The 24395-nt window shown below is 36.2% G+C and overlaps 2 long non-coding RNA genes across 2 annotated transcripts in view; one reads left to right on the plus strand and one right to left on the minus strand.

Annotated features, from left to right (window-relative positions):
• Positions 1-6580, plus strand: part of LOC128314025 (uncharacterized) — a 70396-nt gene extending 63816 nt beyond the window's left edge. The window contains exons 2-3 of the long non-coding RNA XR_008295331.1: positions 2757-2818; positions 6491-6580. This is a non-coding gene — a long non-coding RNA (uncharacterized LOC128314025). The remainder of the gene's footprint in view (positions 1-2756; positions 2819-6490) is intronic.
• The window catches only part of LOC106966955 (uncharacterized), an 89307-nt gene that overhangs the window by 5278 nt on the left and 59634 nt on the right, over positions 1-24395 (minus strand). The window lies entirely within an intron of this gene.

Below are 24395 nucleotides of genomic sequence, written 5' to 3' on the forward strand. Positions count from 1 at the left end.
TCTTGACCCATGGTTTTATTTCTCCTAGACTTTGAAAAGATAAAAACAAGCTGATTAATGAGGTAACAAATGTATTATTGCCTTTAACTTCCAAAGTCCAGTATGGCTGTTGACTATATTTATTATACCTCCAGGTAAAATTCAGTCCACAGGGAACTGAGCCCAACAGAAAGCATCAGTCATTTGAAGAATAATTACATAGCTTAATTATAATTAGAATCAAAGCAAGACACTGGTATTCAACTGCCACCAGGAAGTGGAATAAAGTATTTCAAATACCTCGGGTCAGAGATTAGAAGATATACAGGCATTAAAGTAGAGATATTCTCTGGCATGAGTGAAACCCAATGACACAGAAATAGTTTTATATAGCAAATTGGTAAGTTACATTGCCTTTTTGCTTCTTTGAGGCGGAATCTATAAAATACTGAATTATTACCTTAGAGCAAAGCTGCTATTTTAAGAATTTTAAACTAATATTGACTGCTGTCAGATCAGTTTCTAGATTTATTGACTTAAGAAGTAGATATAAACTGAGGTGAAGGCAAGGTCAGGTCAATATTTATCTTGTGAATCAATAGATTTTGATACTAACAAAAAATGAAGCTCAATAAATATGTGGTTAATAGGAAGAAGAAAACTCGGATCAAAAAGTTTGTAATTTTGAAATTTCCCGAGCAAATTTGACTCGCCAGTTTCAAATATTATGGAGTATTACATGCCCTCGGGGTATACAGGAGAAAAGAATTCCGACTTGTCGTACTGAGAACTTAAGCTGTATAACAGACATGTGCAATGTTCCTGTCTCTGTAAGACAAATGTTTTTCAATCATATTGTTTTATTAGTTATTAAGTCATTTCCTCATTGTAGCTTTTATTTATCTGCCCCAGAAGAGAAAGAAACAAATAAGAGAATGTTTAATGCTGAAGTGGGATTCTGTTCAATTTTTAACCTAATGTCACTTGAGATGTGGTTCCTGGAATGAACTAGAATTGCTTGGTTTGACTTGTATCTTAATTCATCTTTGTAGCTTCTGTGTGCTCCCAGCTACCTGACTGTCTTACTCTGTTCAGGTTTCTGTACCAAAATATCACAGACTGGGTAGCTTCTGGAGAATAGAAACCTATTCTCAGAGCTCTGGAGGCTGGAAGTCGGAGAGCAGGATACCAACATGAGCAGGTGAAGGCCCTCTTCCACGTTGTAACCTTCTCATGGTAGAAGCAGACAAGAAAGCCTTCTGCGGTCTCTTTGATAAGGATACTAATTTCATTCTGCTCTCATGATCTAATCACCTCCCAAAGCTCTATTAATTAAGATGACATTGGGCATTAGGATTTTAACAAGAAGTTGAGGGGGACATAAAAATCCAGATCATAGCGCTGGCATACTGTAACACCAAAATGTTTAATTAGTGAACAGATTTATTACTTCCCCATAATTTCAGACTGCAGATTCTTGAGACACTTCAATCCCTCCAATCAGTTCCAGCCAATAGAAAGTTGGTCCGATGTACTGAAGGCCATAAGAAAATTCTACACAACATAAGGTCTCTGCTCTCCAGGTTCTTCCCATCTAATGTGAGTTTACAGAGCATGACAGACCCCGAGGACTCTTTATGAAGGATCATGTAGCTAAATAAGAATTGTCATATTGTAAAATCTGCACATAAGACCCAGAGATATGAAGTGCAGTTACATCAGGGGAGACTTTTGGGGTCCTAAATAAAGTGAATTGGGAGTAGATCCATAGTCTAGTCTGTATCAACAACAAAACACAAGATAAAGATATTTGTTCATCTAGTCTATCAGAATACTTAATATTTTGGTTAGAAAATTATCACAGAAAAATATGTTAAAAGTCTAAGCTGAAATATAACCTTCAAAATTATAGAGGGTCACGTTTTCCCCAGCCCCTAGGAAATTTCTTTTTATACAAACCACCTTCTCTTTTGTGTGTTATATGCCACCTCCAAGCTTTTACAGGGCAGAGAATAGGACGTCATCATTCTACACCTTCAGTGCCAAGTAAAGGAGTCTGCACATAGTAAGTCCTTACTCAACAAATGCAGGTTGAATAAAACTTCATAAAAAAAATTACTGTAATAGATCACTACTGTCCTCAACTGGAATTGGTTGTTAATGGATTCCCTGACAAAATGTTTCATTACCTAGATGTCTGTGAGAAAAGATAGTGCTGCAGTTTTTGGAATAAAAATTAAATGCATTAGCCATCGTGTGTGTTCCCATAGTATTTTCCACATGACCCCACAGTGTGTCACAATTTAAAGAAATAGGTCTACTTGGTGTACTAGATTATTGGACTGCGTTTTCTTTTTTTTTATTTATTTATTTACTTGGCACCTATAGGGCCTAACACCTTACCTTCCTTCTAGTGGAGATTCAGTCTTTGTTGAAATATTATCCTTATATAGAAACTTGTGATAAATGAATTACTGTAATAAATTTTAGCAAATGAGGGAAAACTTTTAGGACTGCTTCTCTTTGCTGTGAAGATACTCACTTTGTGAAAAATAGGAGGAAAAATAGACTTTTTATTATGTCATCTTATTTTGTTTCTATTGACAGATTTATCAGGATCTTTTGCACAAAGTAGATTTAAAGTATATAAACAATTTTTTTCTAGGTTTACAGACTCAAAAACTCCACATTTTAGTGTGAATGCTAGTAACTTTAAAATGCAGGCTTATTTGGATAATTCAGACACAAACTAACAAGGTTTGAATGCATTTTTATAGAAAAAGAACACAGCAAACTGGACAGTGGCAAGAGTCACCAGGAAGAAGACAACCATTTCAAGGTACAGAAGTTTATTGCCAATCTGACAATCATTTCTAGTCCACAACCTCCAAGTGCTAATTGCAAACTTGGGGGCTGTGCTTCACCAAGAGGCAGAAATTATGCATTTCCCAAAGTGTGGTCTATGGGTAGGGTGAGCACATTGTCGGGCATCCAAACCTAAACACTTAAAGGGGGGGTGTGCTTAATAATGTCTATTTATTAGTATTAAGAGTAATGGTGGGACTATCAGGCTAGGAAAGATCATTACCCAGAGGGGACCACTCGTATTGGCATTATTATTTGGCGTCCTTATTTTACAGAGTGAATTCTGGGCTCTGGTCTCATTGAATTCGATAGAATCTAAAACTGGGCTGGTACTCGATGTTTTTACAAGCACCTGAAATGGTAGCAATGCAAATTTATGTTGGGTAAGTTGGAGTTGCAGCAATAGGTCAAAAAGGGGCAAACTCACCATAAAGAGACAGTTTACACAACTTCACACTTGCCCAGGACAATTTCACTCCTTAGCACACCTGAACATTTTAGACTCCTGAGTCTGTAAGATTTGCAAGATTTAGGATATAGAATTTTATAGTGGGGCCCCGAACATATAAATCCCCTATTTTACAAATTTGGTCCATAAAATCAGGCTGAGTAAAGAGAACAAGCCTTTGTACAAACTGCAGTCTTTTACCAGGCATCACAAACGTCTCCCGGTGACTTACCCAAGAACAAATACGGAAAGTAAACAGGTGGGATTTAAATTTTTCTTTAATGTTTATCTATTCTTGAGTGGGGGAGGGAGTAGAGAGAGAGAGAGAGAGAGAGAGAGAGAGAGAGAATCCTAAGCAGGCTCCAGGCTGAGCTGTCAGCACAGAGCCCTATACAAGGCTCGAACTCATGAACCCTGAAATCACGACCTGAGCCTAAGTCGGATGCCTAAACGACTGAGCCACTCAGACATCCCTGAAACAGGTGGGATTTATATAAACTACTTTACTATCACCCCTACCCCCACAATCCTAGGAGCCCCAAAACAAATATAAATTTAACAAGAGACAAAGCTTTTTTTTTTATCCTCAATAAAAACTATAAAGATTCTTCAAAACTAGTGTTTTAAGATCACATTTTAACTTAAAATACTTTCCAGAAGATTCAAAGGAAATATATTATTCTCAGAAAAAATTTTCAGAGTCCCTGATTATTGCACCCATCATTTCACTATAGTGAATTCTGGCCTGTAAAAGGCAGAGTACAGCACTGACCAGAACCAAACAGAAATCATTTATATTCAACTTTTCCAAAACATGACTCTTATAGTGGATTTTCTAAAGAATGTTATCTGCCAAGAAATAAGCAACGGGAGGAATAACCAAGTGTAGAAAGAAAAAGTTTTTTTTTAATTTATTATCAATTGTGATACATGCAGATTTCTATATTTAATATGAAAACATTATAATTATAACTTAAATGCTTAAATATTATTTGACCCGAAACACAAGAAAAAAGCTGAAAGAACGATTTCTCATCTAAAACAAAAAAGGCACCATTTGTTTGATATTTTGATGAATAATTAATTTTATCACAGCTAAGATGACAGCTAATATTAGAAAATTGAATTATTAATTTTCAAATGTGCAATAAAAAGCAGAATAAACAAACTGAGATGTGTTTTACGTATGGGTTGTATTGCTTACATATTCTATTTAAGAAAAATATCAAAGGAAACAGAAGGAATTAAAAATCTTGTCAACACTTCTGATGAATTCTTTTACTCAGTACTTTCTGTGCCACTTTAAAATATAAAGCACAAATAACATTATCTGATAATAAATGTGATTATTGAATGCTAAAGATAGACATTATCCATATCTCACATCTTTGTGTACTAATTCCAGGCAGGAGAGCTAAATTACAAAGCAATAATGAGAAATATCTATGGTCTTAACAAATTCACCTCTAATCTTCACTGGATTAGTTTGAGAGATGAAAACTATTTCTTTAGAATAGGCTTGTTATTTTTTTAGTCATTATCTTTTTGTGACAGTTATTCTTGTTACTTCATGGAATAAAACTCAAAGAGGTCTCAGTCTTCCTCAAATGCACAATGTTCAAGGTTCAGTCCAAAAACAGGGACAGACTCTATACAGCTCTGTTGCACTGGGGGCCAATGCTGATGCCCTAATACCTCCTCATACACCTCCCCTGAACTCTTGAGCCTTCAAAGCCTTAACACTTGATTCCTAATTAAGAAGGTATTTCCATAGTGTTGGCGTCCTAAGCACTTAAGCAGTATAGAATAGGACCACTACTCAGAGCAAAAGGACAACTAGAGGACATGCAGAAGTGGCTGGAAGGCCAACAGACCGACGGACATTTTTAGGCTGTAAGTCCTTATTAGAAGAAAGCAGTTGTTTATCCCTGACCTCACAAGGATTTAATCCAGATAAAAGATGAGTTCATATCCATTAAAGCAAAATGGCTTTTGTTCTTCATTGTGCCATTTACTATTCAAGCACATGGGTCAGGGAGCGCAAAAAGGAAACTTTCACAATACTGAAGTAGGACCCCAAGTAGAAAGTGATTTGACTTATAGCTCATCTAATCTGGACCAGAATGACTCTAAACAGGAATGCTTCTGTGATGATATTCAAAACAATAATGTTTAATCACTATTTTTGTACTCTACCATACCATGTATGCCCCCACTGAGGGGTCTATGTATGCTACTAGATTTTTTAAGTTTATTTATTCATTCTGAGAGACACAGAGGCAGTGTGATCAGGGGAGAGGCACAGAGAGAGGGAGGGAGAGGGAGAATCCCAAGCAGGCTCTACACGGTCTGTGCAGAGCCAATGCAGAGCCCCATGTGATATAAAACACATGTTTTATATATTATATACATCAAGTGACACACTTATTAATAATCCAATTAACCTATGAGACAGAGAGAGAGAGAACAAGCAAGGGAGAGGCAGAGGCAGAGAGACAGAATCCTAAAAGAGAGAAAGAGGGAGAGGGCTAGATCTCATGACTGTGAGATCAGGACCTGAGCCAAAATCGAGTCCAACACTTAACTGACTAAGCCATCCAGGCGCCCCTATGCATCTTTCTTTAAAAGATTAAATAACTTGCCTAATATTGTATAACTGGAAAGAAGCTGAGGTAGAATTCAAATCCCTTTTCCTGATATTATACCACAATCTATGTTAAACTATTAAAGTGTCTGAGAATTGGGGCACCTGGGTGGCTCAGTTGGTTAGGCATCCAACTTTGGCTCAGGTCATGATCTCACGGTTTGTGAGTTTGAGCCCCACGTTGGTCTCTGTGCTGACAGCTCAGAGCCTGCTTTGGATTCTGTGTCTCCCTCTCTCCCTGCCCTCCCTCCCTTGCTCATGCTCTGTTTCTCTCTCTCATATATGTAAAAAAAATTTTGCATATATTATTATAATAGCCTCAAAACTGGTTTTCCTGCCTTTGTTCTTGTTTCCTATGGCGGAAATTTCTAGACTTGTATGTCTATTTTCCTTGAAGGTGGACACTGAACCAAGAACTAAAATTCCAAGCCTACTAGTCCATTGGTGGAACTATGTGAATAATTATAGCCAATGGAAGGCAACTGGTTGGGTCACATTTCTAAGTGGAGGTTGTTGAATATGCAGTAACTACTTCTCACATTCCTCTTCCTCAGAAACCATGGAGATCTATTGCGGAAGGCCACTGCATCACAGGATGGAAGGAGTATGGATCCATATGTCACTAATTAAAAGAGCATGATCCAAGAGAGCTACTCATCCAGGGACATCAACATTGGAGTTTGTGTGAACAATAAATACAATTTTAATAAGAATCTGGTATTTTCAGATTGTTACTACCTTTATGCTAACAGACATATTTCCCTACAGCCTATTCTCCACCAAGCTGAGTGATGTTATTAAAACAAAGCTCAAATTACACCACTCTTTTGCTCATGTACTTTACTCCAGTCACACAGGCCTCCTGGCTATGCCTGGAATTCACCACTATTCCACTTCAAGCCTTTTTACTTTTTCTATGCCTACTTCCTTGTCTTGTCACCCTCTTAGCTTTCCTTGACCAAATTATTTAAAATTAAATCTGAGTCTTACTTACATCTTATATTGCCTTTCCTGTTCGAATTTTCTCCAGAGGACTTACAACTATCACACAATATTTTATTTGTTTTGTGTTTTGGCTGTTTGAACTCCCACACCTTGAAACACATCGAGAACATTGTAGGAAACCAGTAAATATTTGTCAAATGAAAGAATGAATTGATTCAACAAATTCATTACAGTTTTAATCTACTCAAACATTCGACATTCACTGAGTTCAATACATGTCTCTGGGTTACAGAATACACACACACACACACACACACACACACACACACACACACACACCATCCTTCATCTCTCACTAACCTTTTAGGTATCAATTTAAATATTGCTTCCTAAAGCCAAAAGCTCAATTCTCCTTTTTTGATGCCTTCGTCCATTATCAATCATGCTCTGCTCATGTTATCATGCAAGTTTTTATATATAGCCTATCTGTATCTATTCCCAACTATATGTACTTTCCATAAGAGCAGGAATCAGGAGTATTATTCAACCTTGCATCTCTACCATTTGTCACAGTTATGGTTCATAAAGTAATTAAACTTTGAGTTCACAGATATAAAACACTATTGCTTTGAATTTAGCAATTTAGAGATTTCTGTTAATTATATGGATTACGGTTTCATGGTATGAAGAGTGATAGAAAGAAACTAGAAGATTGAGGAGTAATTTTTATAAAAGAATAGAAGCTATTCCCTTCAAGCTTATGTGGCCTGAGGCATGAATCAAGGGTGATTTTCTGGCACCAAATGTTTATGGTGAGGCAAGGAGGGTATGGGCTAAGGGCCTTGAAGGGAGAGAATATTCTCACTTTCTGTCTGAAGGCACAAAAGGACCCTAATTACATGTGTCTAAGCCTTTTAAAGACAATTTTGACCAATATCAAGCCCCTAGAAATAATTACCCTGGTACTTCTTACTTTGAAAACTTAGTTGGTTATCCACAGGTTTGTTCGTGTAGTCATTTAAATTATTTTTCAGCATATATTTATCCCCTCCTTATCCCTAACTTAGTTTTATGTTCTCATGGTGGACAGAATGTACTTTTCTACTCCTTGACTTGTTTGGACAATTGGATATTAGATTATGAGATGGTGTGATGTTCAGAATATTCTTACATTGTCAGACTTGTGCTCTTACATTCCTGTATTATTGTATGAAAAGAACATGCCTCAAATACATATTACTGCTGGCCCAAGGAAGAGAGATGTGTGGGACAGATCTGAATCCAGCCCACATTCTGAAGTAAAGTCCAACTAAGCCTAGCCTAGATTAGCCCAGCTTTGGACACCTGCAGATTGTGACTGAGAAGTCTCTAAGTTTGGAGATGATTTTTATGTAATTATTGTGAAAAGAACTGATAGAGAACTGTCCTTTTTTTCTTCCTTTCTTTCCAAAAATTTTTAAGGAGGCCAGGCAAGAAGTTTTACTTCTACATCTCTGATGAAAGTACTAGATATTTCAGAGAAGGGCAGGGAAGATGGCAGAGGAGGAGGATCCTGAGCTTACCTTGTCCTATGGACACACCAAAACAACTACTTATGTTACAACTACCTCCGGAAACAAGCTGAATGCTGGAAGAATCGACCTTCTACAACTGGTTATAGAGTGAAGGCCACATCAGAAAGCGTAAGGGGAGCAGGGATGTGGTCAGGAACCAAACCTCTGGCCTGACTGACCACTAATGAGAGGGATTAGCACCGAGAAACGAGGGGATCAGATCACATACCAGGTATCTCTGGCCCTGGGGATACATGCTAAGAAGATGAGTCCCCATAACATCTGGCCTTGAAAGTTGGCAGGGCTTAACTCCAGGAGACCCAGAGGGCAATAACAAACTGAGTCACAGTATGTTAAATAACTGTGCTGGAGGTACAGCACAGAAACAGCTTGAAAACAGTAGCTGGGACGTATGTGAAGCTATACTGACCAATTTTAGGACACGTGCCAAAGCGGCAGGGATCTGCAGATTTCTCCAGGAACAAAAGTATTAGTGGTGCTATTTCGCTTGCCCTCCTGCAGCCTAGATAGCCGGATGCTTGTGGGAGCTAGTTCTAACACTCCCCATTTACCTTGATAGCACTATGTGAGCTGCCCTGATGTCCCCTCCAGATCTGTCCCACCCAAACTGCCTGCCTTGGCAGGTTACCCTCCAAAGTGGCTCCTGCCTCACCACACCATCAGGTAGCTCCAGATGGTATTGGTGTTCCTCCAAAATGATTCCTGCCCTGGGGGTCGGAAGATAACCCAACATACGAGCATGTCCACAGGCACCTAAGCTAGCTAAAAAGGGAGCAAGCCCTAACCTTTCATGTACCCACAGCTGTCAGAGCTGATAAACACAAACAACCAGGATGTGGGCCAGTCTTGTACACTAGCAAGCTCATGGCACCTGTATGTGGGCTTTAACAGTGTTAGGAGCAAACTCTTCCCAGTGTGCCCACAATAGGCAAAGCAGGTCACTGTAGCCAGCTGGGCTAAGTGCCAGCCCCAACCACCAATGTGCCCACAGCAATCATAGCTGAGCAACAAAGGGATACAAACAGCCCACAAAAGGGACACCCCTGGAGCTCCTAACTCTGGAGACTAGGGGGATTGAGTTACAGGACAGCACAGAATCTCTTCTACACAAAGCCACTATTTTCAAAACCAGGAGGATATAGTTGGCCTACCTAATATATAGAAACAAACACAGAGAGTTAGACAAAAATGAGGAGACAGAGGGATATGTCCCAAGTGAAGGAACAAGACAAAAATCACAGAAAAAAAAAAAGCCCTAAACAGCATGAAGAAAAGTAATAAAATTGGTAAAGAGTTCTGAATAATGGTCCTAAAGATATTCACTAAACTTGAGAAAAAAAGGGATGAAGTCAGTGAGAATTTCAACAAAATTATGAAAGAAATATATAAAAAAAATAAGAGCTGGAGAATTTAATAACTGAAATGAAAACTATACTAGAGGGAATCAAAAGCAAATTAAAGGATGCAGAAGAACAGATCAGTGATCTGGAACACAGGGTAACAGCAACCAAGCTGAACAGTAAATATAAAAAATAAAAATGAATGAAAATATGTTGAAGGAACTTAGAGACATCACCAAGTGTAATAACCTTTGTGCTGTAGGGGAATCCAAGGAGAAGAGAAAAAAGAGGGCAAAACTTATTGGAGGAAATAGAAGCTGGAAAATTCCCTAATCAGGGCAAGAAAATCCAGGAATCACAGACAGCCCCTAGAAGTTGAAGCCAAGAATTTTGACACCAAGACACGTAATGGTTAAAATGTCAAAAGGTAATGATAGAGAATCTTAAAAGCAGCAAGAGAGAAGCAACAGATAATACACAAGGGAAACCCCATAAGGACAGTCGCTGATTTTTCAGGAGAATATACAGACCAAAAGGGAATGGCATGAAATATTCAAAGTACTGAAAGGAAAAAAAAAAAAACAACAACAACAACCCACAACCAACAATACTAGAATACTATACCTGGCAAGGTTATCATTTGGAATTGGAGATATAAAGAGTTTTCCAGACAAACAAAAGTTAAAGAAGTTCATCACCACTAAGCCAACTTTAAAAGAAATGTTACAGATGATTTTTTAAATAGAAAGGCCATATCTAGAAGAAAATTATAAAAGGAAAAAATTCATAGGTAGAAGCAAACACAGAATAAGATTAAGTACTTATAAAGCCAGTAAAGAGGTTAAAACATAAAAAGTAATAAAATTTAAGTATTATCTACAAAAATGATTCAAGGGATAAAGATGTAAAATATTTAAAAAATGTAAAAATATGTAAAATATAACATTGTGTGTGTGTGTGTGTATATATATATATATATATATATATATATATATATAAATAAATAAAACATGGAGGGAGAATAAAAGTTCAGTGCTTTATGTGTTCAAACTTAAGTGACCCTCGACATAACCATTATACCCAGAAGATGTTATATATGAATCCCATCATAGCCACAAATCAAAAACCTGTAATAGATACACACCCATAAAAAATAATAGGAATCCAAGCATAACAATAGAGAAAACCATCAAACCATAAGAAAAAAGAAAAACAAAATACAAAAACAACCAGATAACAATTCACAAAAATGGTAATAACTGCATACCTATCAATAATTACTTTAAATGTAACTGGTCTAAATACTCTAAAACTCAAACAGTGGCAGAATGGATTTAAAAAAAAAAGACTCATCTATAAGCTGCTTACAGGAGACTACTTCAGACCTAAAGACACATACAGACTGAAAGTGAAGGGATAGAGAAGGTTATTCCATGAAAACAGAAGAAAAAAAAAAGACAAAATAGACTTTAAAACAGACTGTAACAAGAAACAAAGAACGATGTTACATAATGATAAAAAGAGACAATCCAATAAGGGGATATAACAATTGTAAATATCTACGCACCCAATATAAGGGCAAATAAATACATATAGCAAATATTAACAGACATAAAGGGTGAAATTGACAGTAATACAACAATAGGTAACTAATACCCTACTTACATCAGTGGGTCATCCACACACACAAAAATCAATAAATAGTGCTATGAACAACACATTAAACCAGATGAACAGATACAGCCTGAAATTTCATCCAAAAGCAGAATATACATTATATTCAAGTACACATGGAACATTTCCCAAGATAAATCATGTTTTAGACCACAAAAAGTCTCAATAAATTTAAGAAGATTGATATATATCATGTATCTTTTGAGACCATGATGGAGTAAAACTAGAAAATCAATCACAAGAAAAAAAAACTGGAAAAAAAACCACAAACACATGCAGGCTAAACAACCTAATGTTAAACAGCCAATGGGTCAATGAAGAAATCAAGCAGAAAAAAACAAACAAAAAATGCGTGGAGAAAAATGAAAATGAAAGCTATCTGAAATCTTTGGCACACAGCTAAAGCAGTTCTAAGAGGGAAATTTATAGTGATACAGGCCTAATTCAAGAAACAATAAAATTTCAAACAATCTAACCTTACACCTAAAGGAAACAGAAAAAGAACAAAGCCCAAAGTCAGTAGAAGGAAAGGAAGACAATAATAAATGTTAGAGGAGAAATAAATGAAATGGCGACTAAAAAAAACAATAGAAAAGATCAGCAAAACCAAGAGATAGTTCTTTGAAAAGAAACAAAATGTATAAACCTTCCATAAGACTCATCAAGGAAAAGAGAGAACCCAAATAAAAACCAGAAATAAAAGAGAAGTAATATCCAATAATACAGAAAAACAGGATTATAAGAAACCACTATGAAAAATTATATCCCAAACAATTGGGCGACCTAGAAAAAATAAATTTCTAGAAACATGCATTGACGATCTAAAAAGCCTGTTACTAGTAGTAATATTAATGAAAAAAAGTCCAAAAAATAAATGCACAACAACAAAAACAACAAAAACACATCAACAAGGAAAATTCCAGACCCAAATGGCTTCACAGGTGAATTTTACCAAACATTTAAAGAATTAATACCTATTCTTCTCAAACTATTCAAAAACATACAAAAAGGAAAGCTTCTGAATATATTCTACGAGGCCAGAATTACCCTGATACTAAAACCAAAGACACTACAAAACAGGAAAACTTTAAGTAAATATCTCTAATGAAAATAGATGCAAAGGACCTCAACAAAATATTGGCAAACTGCATTTATCAATACATTAAAGGGATCATTCACCATGATCAGGTGGGATTTTTTTCTGAGGATGCAAGGGTGGTTAAATACTCACAAATCAATAGGAATTATCATATTAACAAGAGGAAAGATAAAAATTATATGATTGCCTCAGTAGATGCAAAAAAAGCACTTGACAAAATTCAGCACCCATTCATTACATAAATCCTCCACGAATATGAGAAACCCACGGCTAACATCATACTCAATAGTGAAAAACTGACAGATTTTCCTCTAAGATCAGGAACAAGACAAGGATGTCCACTATCACAACTTTTATCAATATAGTACTGAAAATCCTAGCCAAATCAATCAGGCAATATACATACATACATACATGCCTTACAAATTGGAAAGTAAGAAGTTAAACAGTCAATATTTTGAGACATGATACAATATATAGAAAAACCTAAAGACTTCACACACAAAAAACTATTAGAAGTAATAAATGCATTCAATTTGCAAGATACAAAATGCAGAAAAACTTATTGTGTTTCTATACACTAATAACAAAGTAGCAAGAAGAGAAATTAAGAAAACAATCCCATTTACCATGATACCAAAAAGAATAAAATACCTAGAAATAAACTTAACCGAGGAGGGAAGAGACCTGTATTCTGAAAACCATAAAACACTAATGAAAGAAATTGAAGATAACACAAACAAATGGAAGAATATTCCATGATCAGGACCGGAAGAATTAGTATTGTTAACATGCCCATACTACTCAAAGCAATCTACAGATTCAAATGCAATTCCTCTCAATATGCCAATAGCATTTTTTCACAGAACTAGAACAAATAATTCTAAAATTTGTATGAAATCACCAAAGACCCTGAATAGTTAAAGCAATCTTGAGAAAAAAGAATAAAGCTGGAGATATCACAATTCCAAATTTCAAAATATACTATAAAGACGTAGTAAGCAAAACAACATTGTACTGGCACAAAAATAACATACAGACCAATGGAACAGAATAGAGGCCAGAAATAAACCCACATTTATAGGGTCAATTAATCTATGATGAAGAAAGAAGGGATATACAATGAAAAAAGATAGTCCCTTAAATAAATGGGCTGAGAAAACTGGACAACTACATGCAAAAGCATGATACTGGACCACTTTCTTACACTACACACAAAATAAACTCAAAATGGATTAAAGATCTAAATGTGACCCCTGAAACCATAAAACTCTTAGAAGAGAACCCAGGCAGTAATTTCACTGACATTGGCTAATGTAACACTTTTACAGTTAGATCTCCTCACACAAGAGAAACAAAAGCAAAAATAAACTACCAGGATTGTATCAAAATAAAAAGGTTTTGTACACTAAAGAAAATCATCCACAAAACAAAAAGGCAACCTAATTAATAGAAGATATTTGAAAATTATATATCTGATAAGGGATTAATATTCAAAATATATACAAGCTCATACAACTCAATACCAAAACAACAAAACAAAACAAAAACTTAAAGGACAAATAATCTGTTTAAAAAATGGGCAGAGAACCTGAATAGACTTTTCAAAGAAGACATACGAGGTGACCAACAAATGTGAAAAGATGCTCAACACCACTAATCACCAAGGAAATGCAAATCAAAACCACAATGAAACATTACCTTACATCTTTCACAATGGCTAGAATAAGACAAGAAATAACAAGTGCCGGCAAGGATGTTGAGCAAAAAGAAATTTTGTGTACTCTTGGTGGACACATAAATTGGTAAAGCCACTATGGAAAACAGTATCGATGTTCCTCCAAAGAGTAAAAATAGAGTTAAAATATGATCCAGTACCTCCACTACTTGGTATTTCCCCCCAAAAAACAAAGACACTAATTCAAAAAGATATATCCACTCCTCTATTTATTTCAGCATTATTTACAATAGCCAAGATATGGAAGCCACCCAAGTGTCCACTGATAGATGGATAGATGGATGAAAATACACACACACACACACACACACACACACACTGGAATATTACTCAGCTAAAAAAAAAAGGATGATCTTGCCATTTGTGACAACATGGATGGACCTACAGGGTATTATACTAAGTGAAATAAGTCAGCAAACAATGACAAACCATATGATTTCACTTACATGTGAAATCTAAAAAAACCAAAACAAATAAACAAAAAGCAGAATCAGACTGATAGAGAACTGATGGTTGCCAAAGGTAGGGGGATGGGCAATGAGTGAAGGGGAGCAGGAGATACATATTTTCAGTTATGGAATGAATAAGTCATGGGAATAAAGGGTACAGCATAGGGAACACAGACCATGACAGAAGGTAGCTACACTTGTGGTGAGCACAGCATTAAGTATAGAATTGTTGAGTCATTATTTTGTACACCTGGAATTAATGGAATATTGTGTGTCAACTACAATCAAATAAAAATATGTATAAAAAATACATTTTAAAAATGCCCATAGGGCTCCTGGTTGGCTTAGCGGGTTAAGCATCCTACTCTTGATTTCAGCTCAGGTCACAATCTTGAGGTTTGTGAGATCGAGCCCAGGTCAGGCTCTAGGCTGAGGTGTGTGGAGACTGCTTAAAATTCTATTTCTCTCTTTCTGCCCCTCCCTCATGTGCATGCACACACGCTGTCTCTCTCTCTCAAAATAAACTTTTTAAAAAAAGTAAAAATGCCTTAAAAATATTAAAGTAGAAATTCCATATGATCCAGTAATTGCACTATTGTTTTTTTTTTACCCAAAGAAAATAAAAACTGTAATTTGAAAATTTATGCACCCATATTTATTGTAGCAGTATCTACAATTTCCAAGACGCAGAAGCAACCCAAGTGTCCATCCGCAGATGAATGGATGAAGAAGATGTTATACACACACACATACAGACACACACACACACAGAGGAATATTACTTGGCTACAAAAAATTTAAAAAAAAAAGAATGAGATCTTGCCAATTGCTACCAACATGGAAGGGAGTAGAGGGTATTATGTTAAGTGAAATAATTCAGAGAAAGACAAATACCATATGACTTCATTTATATATAAAATCTGAAAAATAAAACAGATTCATAAATACGGAGAACAAACTAGTGGTTGCCAGAGGAAAAGGGAGTTGGGGGGATGGGCAAAATAGGTGAAGATTAAAAAGTCCAAGATTAAGAAGTATTCTTAAATCACTATGTTGTACACTGTATACTAATACAACATTATATGTCAACCATACTTTAATAAAAAATACTAGAAATTTTATTGTTCTTAATGCTAAATCACTAGAAAAAGGATAAGTAACCTATGGATCCTTTAATTTTTTATAAAACTCTTTTAAGTACTCCTGTGAAATTGTTCCAATTCACATATACATTAAAATGGCTAAAGAGCTTTCCACTTAAAATACACAATCAATTTTTTTTCCCAATTGTGACCAATTTTTTCCCAATTGTGACCAAAACCCACATGTATACTTTGGAACGGGGGATCAACAGAGTGAAACCACTCAGTTGTGGCTTATAAATGTTGTCAGTTCCTGAAGCTGCTGGCTGCACTCTGGGAGTCCAGGAATGTTTCAGGATAATAGCTAACTGCATGGAAAATTGAAAGGTAAAGACTAAACTTCTCTTAAACATGATACAGTCTTTGTGAGAACAGCCTATCATTTATTTCCTCAGACACATTCAATACAATGTTTTGTTGCAGCCGAGGTGGCTTTAGCCATGCAAAGCAGGATGTTATTCTCTTCTTTCTGCTGCCAGAGGGACTGGAAAAGCAACAGCCTTATAGGAAATGTAAACATCTTTCATTTAGCTAAATGGAGTGTGATCTAGAGTCGCTATATTAAAGAAGGAGCCAAAGTAGACAAACATACACATGCATGCATACACACATGTGCATACATACATACACACAGAATCTTCTGGCTCTCACCTTGATTCTATGAAAACTCGAAAGACAAATTCACAAGTCTATCAGTTTGTCTTTTTATACTTCATGAAGAATACCTTACAGTGTTTACTCTTGCTATGTGATTACAGTATTTTATTTATTTTTAAGTTTATTTTCAGAGACAGAGTACATGCAACTGGGGAGGGGCATAAAGAGGAAGAGAGAGAATCCCAAGAAGGCCCTTCACTTTCAGTGTGGAGCCTGATGCAGGGCTTGAACCCACAAACTATGAGATTATGAACTGAGCTGAAATCAAGAATTGGACGCTTGGGGCATCTGAGTGGCTCAGTTGGTTAAGCGTCCAACTTCAGTGCAGGTCATGATCTCACAGTTCGTGGGTTCGAGCCCCACATCCAACTCTGTGCTGACAGCCCAGAGCCTGGAGCCTGCTTTAGATTCTGTGTCTCCCTCTTGCTCTGTCCCTCCTCTGCTCTCTCTCTCTCTCTCTCAAAAATAAATAGACGTTAAGAACTTTTTTTAAAAAAAGAATTGGATGCTTAACCAGCCAAGCCATCCAGGTGACCCTGTGATTACTGTTGTATTTTTTTAAATGTTTAAGTTTTTATTTATTTATTTTGAGAGACAGAGAAAGCGAGCAGAGGAGAGAGGGAGGGAGGGAGGGAGGGAGGGAGGGAGGGAGAGAGAGAGAGAGAGAGAGAGAGAGGGAGAGAGAGAGAGAGAGAGAGAATATCCCAAGCAGGCTTTGCACTGTCAGTGTGAAGCCGGATTTGGGCCTCAAACTCAAACTGTGAGATCATGACCAGAGGCAAAGCCAAGAGTCAGACATTTAAATCACTGAGCCACCCAGGGGCTCCACTACTGTATTTTAAAATAGCAAACATTTATGTAGCTCTTGAGCCATTGTTCTAAGCATTTTATTATTAATTCACATAATTTTCATCATAACCCTATAAGGGAGTAATTTTATTATCCTCATACAACTCATAGTGTAACTAGAGCACAGAGAACTTAAGTGATTTGCCAAAAATCACACAGTGAATGATAGATTTGTTTCCAGAATCCATGCGTATTAAATCAATGCATAAATAAGACAGGCTGCAGTTTTTAAATGTGATTTATTTACAAATTATGATTTCAGATCTCACTGTGTATGCAACTTAGTAAAATCAGAACATTTCAAAGGGTAAGATTCTTTTATCCATCTAGTCATTGATTACTCTCTTCTATTTAAGGCTAATTATGAAAAACATTTACCTTTTTCTGGACACATCTTATTACCTAACTGTAACGTGAATTCATCACACACATAGAGAAAGCCTTGTTTGAGATATCAAGAGTGGGGCAGGAAAGAAAAGAGAAAAAATGATGCCCAAATTAAGAAAGACAAAGTACACGATGGTCATTTGTAAAATAGATCAATATTTTCAAGTACTATAAAGTCAAAGGAAAGATAAACGACAGCAAGATGAATTTAGCCAGCTTTAGCGATAACTGCTATTATCTTTAGACGATTATTGGAGACTCAGCTCTATCTAAAGAGTGCAAGTGCATATGTAAGAAACTTATTTATAGGTAGTTGAACATTCAGTATTTCAGATACGTTAAGTACTTTACACATGGTATGGAGTTTAAAAATAAAGTTGCACGGACTAAATAAGCATTCTGGTCCAAGATGGCAATGTAGGAAGACCCTGAACTCACTTTCTCCATAGACACACCAATTCAATACCTATTTATAGACCCATTCCTCCTAAAGAAAAACTGAGGGCTGACTGAACAGTTTCTGCACAACCAAAGATAGACCACAAAGAAAAAAGCAAAAGAGAGAGCGCCAGTAATGAAGGAAACCCCCACCCCTGAAGCGGCCAGCTACTGTGGGGAAGGGAAGTGCTGAGGGAGAGTGAGACGATACATCCACCCTGGGGCATGGAAAAAAAAGCTGCTGTTTACAATAGTGATTGGTATATAAAAGACCCAGCCTTGGAACTCCACCAAAGAGCGGGGGAACTGTTGGAAATCTATCTGGGTCAGAAGAGCTGGCAGCACCACAGTTGATGTTTGCCCTCCATCTTGGTAGTTCAGAAGAGAGCGGTGTCTCAGCTGCCATAGCTGGCCTGCTGCCTCACAAGCACCAGACCTCTAGCCCACACCAGCCCCAGCCATACCTCAAAGGCAGCCACACAGTGGCATACACCAGGATGCACCCCTAGTCAGTGCTCATTACACACTACAGCTCCAGTCATTGCACCAAGGTGATAGAGACAAGAGCACCCCAGAACACTCAGGGCCCACACTTTTTGGCTCCAGACAGCATGCTAGGGCACAGCATTCTGGGATCTCCTGGCTCACAACTGCTTTGGCTTCAGGTACCCGGCCAAGGTGTCTTTTCTGTAGAATGCCCAAGGACCCCCTTCCTGCACCCCACCTTGGCCCCAGCTAAGCCACCAAGGTGCCCCTTGTGTGGAGTGCCCTAGGATACCCCAGCCCATGCTGCCCCTGGCTCCAATCACACTGTCAGGGTACCCCCTGCACTAAGGACCCCAAGGTACCCTGGCTTCTACCCACTTCAACCTCAGCTGTCCTCCCAGGGAGCCCTCTGTGTGGAAAGTTCTGGCACTGCTGTGGACAGTGCCCATGTCAACCACAGGTGTCCTTCCAGGGTGCCACCTACCTTGGCTCCAACTGCCCTACCCAGGTGTCTCCTGTGCAGAACACTTGGTACCCCTGTCTCATGCCCTGCCTCAGCCCCAGCTACCCTTCCAGACTGCCCTTCATGTAGAGAGCCATGGGATATCCTAGGTTGCATCCAGTTCAGCTTCAAGTATACTGCTAGCATGGCCTCTCTGTGGAGAAACCAGGGATATCCCTGGACCAGGCCATTCCACCTTAACCTGTCTAGCCAGGGCACACTCTATGCTGAGAGCTGTGGACCCCCAGGCTGACAAGCAATTCAGTTTCAGCTATCCCGCCAGGGTTCTCTCTGTGCAGAGAGCCCGGATTACCACAGTCCATGCCCACTTCAGCTCTGGCTATCCCATCAGGGAAGCCCCAGCACAGAGTACCCTAGGATTCCCAACCCACAGCATCCACAGCTCCAGCCAGACAGCCAAAGTCACCGGGCACACACACTCTATACAGCGGGTGACCATACACAAGGCCATTCTTTTATTTTTAGGAAAAGTAGCTATTCTGCCTAATTCATAGAAACAAACACAGAAAGTCCAGCAAAGTGGGAACACAGATGAACATCCTCCAAGCAAAAGAACAAGACAAAACCCCAGAAAAATAACTAAATAAAATGAAGATAAGCACTGTGTTTCCTAAAATGTTTCAAGCAGTGATCATAAAGATGCTCACCAGACTTGAGAGAGGAGTGGAGGATCTCAAAAATTCAACGAGATAACAATTAGAAGAAAGAACCAATCAGGTGAAGAAGAATGCCATAAGTAAAATTTTAAAAAATACACTAAAGGGAATCCCCAATAGATTAGTAGATGCTGAAGAACATCTCAGTAATCTAGACGACAGTGTAGTGGAAAGCACCCAAGCTGAACAGTAAAATGAAAAAAGAATTTAATTAAAAGGTAGATAGGGTAAGGGATCTCTTAGATAACATTGAGCAAATAAAGATTCACATTGTAAGGCTTCCAGAAGGACAGAAAGGGGCAGAAGACTTATATGAATAAATAATAGCTGAAAACTTCCCTAACTGGGAAAGGAAACAGACATCTAGGCCCAAGAAGCTAAGAGATTTCCAAAAAAAGATGAACCCAAGGAAGTCCACATCTAGACACCCAATAATTAGAATGTAAAAGGCTAATGTTAAAGAAAAAAAAATGTAAATCAGCAAAAGAGAAGCAAAAAGTTATTTACAAGGGAAATCCCATAAGACTATCAGTTAATTTTTCAGCAGAAACTTTGTAGGTCAGAAAAGAATGGTATGCTATGTTCAAGGAGCTGAAAGGAAAAGAAAACCTACAACCAAGAATATGCTACACAGAAAGATTATCATTCAGAATTAAGAAATAAAGTGTTTTCCAAACAAAAATTAAAGAATTCATCATCACAAAACCGACCTTACAAGAAATGTTAAGGGGACTTTAAGTGGAAAAGAATAGGCCATAATTGGAAGACAATTATGAGTGGAAAGATATAAAATATGACAAATGCATAAAACCTGAAGGAGGGAGTAAAAAAAATTCTTTTATGAATTTTTTATGAACTTAAATGACCATCTATACGTGAACCTCAAGGTAACCCTAAACCAAAAATCCATGATGATACACAAAAAATAGAAATTCAAGCATAACAACAAAGAAAGGCATAAAACCACAAGGAAAGAACAATAACAAAAATTACAGAATAACTACAAAAAATAATCAGAAAACAGTATGGCAATAAGTGCATACCTATCAATAATTACTTTAAATATAACTGGTCAAAATCACCACTCAAAAGACACAGAATGGCAGAATGGTTTAAAAAACAAAACAAAAAAAGACTTATCTATATGCTTCCTACAAGAGATTCAATTCAGACCTAAAGACACAGAGAGTGAAAGTGAAAGGATGAAAAACATAGAACATGAAAATAGAAGCAAAAACAAAAACAAAAACAAAACAGTAGCAATACTTATATCAGACAAAATAGACTTTAAAATAAGGTGAAACAAGAAACAAAGAAGTATATCATATAATGATAAAAAGGTCAATCCAACAAGAGGATATAAGTAGTATAAATATCTATACATCTAGTATGGGAGCACTTAGGTACACAAAATAAGTATTAGCAGACCTAAAAGGAGAAATTGACAGTAATACATTAATAATAGGGGAGTTTAACAACTCACTTGCATCTATGGATATATCATCTAAGAAGAGTATCAACAAGGAAACCATGCCTTTGAATGACACATTAGACCAGATGAATTTAACAGATGTATACAAAACATTCCATCCAAAAAACAATAGACATTATTTTCAAGTGCATATGAAATATTTTCCAGGATGGATTACATATCAACCCACAAAACAAGTTTCTATAAATTTAAGAAGTTTGAAAGTGTATTGTGCATCTTTTCTGACTACAACCATATGAATCCAGAAATCAATCACAAGAAAAAAAAGAAAAAAACTGGAAGAACACAAACACACACAGACTAAACATCATGGTGCTAAATGGCTGATGGGCCAGTGAAAATCAAAGAGGAAATAAAAAAATGCATGGAAGAAATTAAAATTAAAACCTAACTATCCAAATTCTTTGGGATGCAAATAATCCAGTTTAAAAGGAAAATTTATAGCAATATAGGTACAACTCCAGAAACAAGAAAAATATCATTCTAACCATACACCTAAAAGAACTAGAAAAAGAAAAACAAAGCTCAAAGTTAGAAGTAAGGAAATAATAAAGATGAGAGAAGAAATAAATGAAAGAGACTTAAAAAATTAGGAAAAATAAAAAAACAACAATGAAACCAAGAGCTGGTTCTTTGAGAAGATAAATACCATTTATAAACCTTTATCCAAACTTATCAAGAAAGAGACAAGACCCCAAAAATCAAATTCAGAAATAAAAGAGAAGTTAACAACTTACATTAAGAAATACAGTGGATTATAAGAGAACACTACAAAAAATTACATGCCAAAACTGGACAACTTAAATGGATAAATTCCTAGAAACATACAATTTTCCAAAACGGAATCAGGAAGATATAAAAAATCTGAACATATCATTACTAGAAATAAAATTGAGTTGGTAATCAAAAACTGCCAATAAATAAAAGTCCAGGACCAGATAAATTCCCAGGTGAATTCTACCAAACATTTAAAGAAGTGTTACTACATATTCTTCCCAAACTGTTCTAAAAAATGGAAGGGGAAGCAAACCTGCCAAATACATTTCATAATGCCCACATTATCCTGATATCAAAACCAGACAAAACACTACAAAAAAAGAAAATTGCAGCAAATATCCCTGATGAAAATAAATGCAAAAAACATCAACAAAATATTAGCAAACCACATTTAACGATACATTCACCACAATCAAATGATATTTATTCTGGGGATGCAAGGATGGTTCAATATTCACAAATCAATCAACATGATACACCACATCCAGAAAACAAAGAATAAAACTTATATGATCATCTCAATAAATGCAGAAAAAGCATTTGGCAAAATTCAACATCCATTTAGGATAAAAACTCTCCACAAATACAAGAAATCCACAGCAAACATTATACTCAATGGTGAAAAACTGAGTTTTCCCCCTAAGATCAGGAACTAAATAAGGATGTCCACTCTTACCACTTTTACTAATCATAGTACTAGAAGTCCTAGCCACAGGAATCAGACAAGAAATAAAAGCATCCAAGTTTTTAGAAGAGAAGAAGTTAAACTGTAGATGTTAAACATTTGCAGATAAGATGATGCTATGTGGAGCAAACCCTAAATATTCCACTAAATATATATTATATATATATATGTTTTTTATATATATATAATATATATTTATATATATGTTTTTATATATATTAGGTAATATATATACATACATATATGTTTTATATATATATATTAGAAGTAATAGTATATATTTATATATATAAGAAGTAATATATATATATATGAAGTAATAAAGAATTCAGTAAATTTACAGGATACAAAATTAATGAGAAAAGCCAATTGTGTTTCTATACACTATAAATGAAGTAGCAGATACAGAATTAAGAAAATGATTCCATTTACAATTACACCAAAAAGTAAAATACCTATGAATAAACTTCACCAAGGAGATGGAATGTTTATAATCTAAAACCTATAAAATGATGAAAGAAATTGAAAAATTACACAAATGGAAAGGTATCCCATGCTCATGGATTAGAAAAATTAATATTGTTAAAATACCTGTACTACCCAAAGCAATCTACAGACTTGATGCAAATTACCAAAACACCAATAGCATTTTTTACAGAACTACAACAAAACTACTAAAATTTGTATGCAACTACAAAAGACTCCAAATAACCAAAGGAATCTTGAGAAATAAAAACAAAACAGGAGGTATTGCAATCCCAAAGTTCAAGATATACTACAAACATGTATTGATTAAAACAGTATGGTACTAGCACAAAAATAAACACATAGACCAAGGGAGCAGAATAGAGAGGCCAGAAATAAACCCACACTCATAGTCAATTAATCTATGACAAAGAAGATTAATCTATGACAAAGAAGGCAAGAATATACTGTGGGGAAAAGACAGTATTTTCAACGTATGGTGACGGAAAAATTGGACAGCTACATCCAAAAGAATTAAATTTAATCACTTCCCTATACCATGCACAAAAATAAACTCAAACTGGATTACAGATCTACATGTGAGACCTGAAGCCATAAAATTTCTAGAACAGAACAGAGACACTGATTTCATCATCACTGGCTGTGGCAACATGTTTAGAAGTACATCTCCTAAACAAAAGGCAAACAAAAGCAAAAATAAACTATTGGGATTATATCAAAGTAAAAAGTTTTTGCACAGTGAAAACAACCGATAAAATGACCTACTGAATAGGAGAAGATATTTGCAAATAATATATCAGATAAGGAGTTAACATCAAAATACATGAAAAACATATACAAGTCAATACCAAAATACAAATTATTTCATTACAAAATGGACAGAGGACCTCAACAGACACTTTTCCAAAGAAGACATACAGGTGTCCAACAGACACATGAAAAGATGCTCAACATCACTAATCATGAAAGAAATGCAAATCAAAACTACAATGAGATTTCACTTTTCCCCTTTCAGAATCTCTAGAGTCAAAAAGACAAAAATGTTGGCAAGATATGTGGGGA

Source organism: Acinonyx jubatus, chromosome C1 (genome assembly GCF_027475565.1).
Source record: "Acinonyx jubatus isolate Ajub_Pintada_27869175 chromosome C1, VMU_Ajub_asm_v1.0, whole genome shotgun sequence".
Taxonomy (NCBI): domain Eukaryota; kingdom Metazoa; phylum Chordata; class Mammalia; order Carnivora; family Felidae; genus Acinonyx; species Acinonyx jubatus.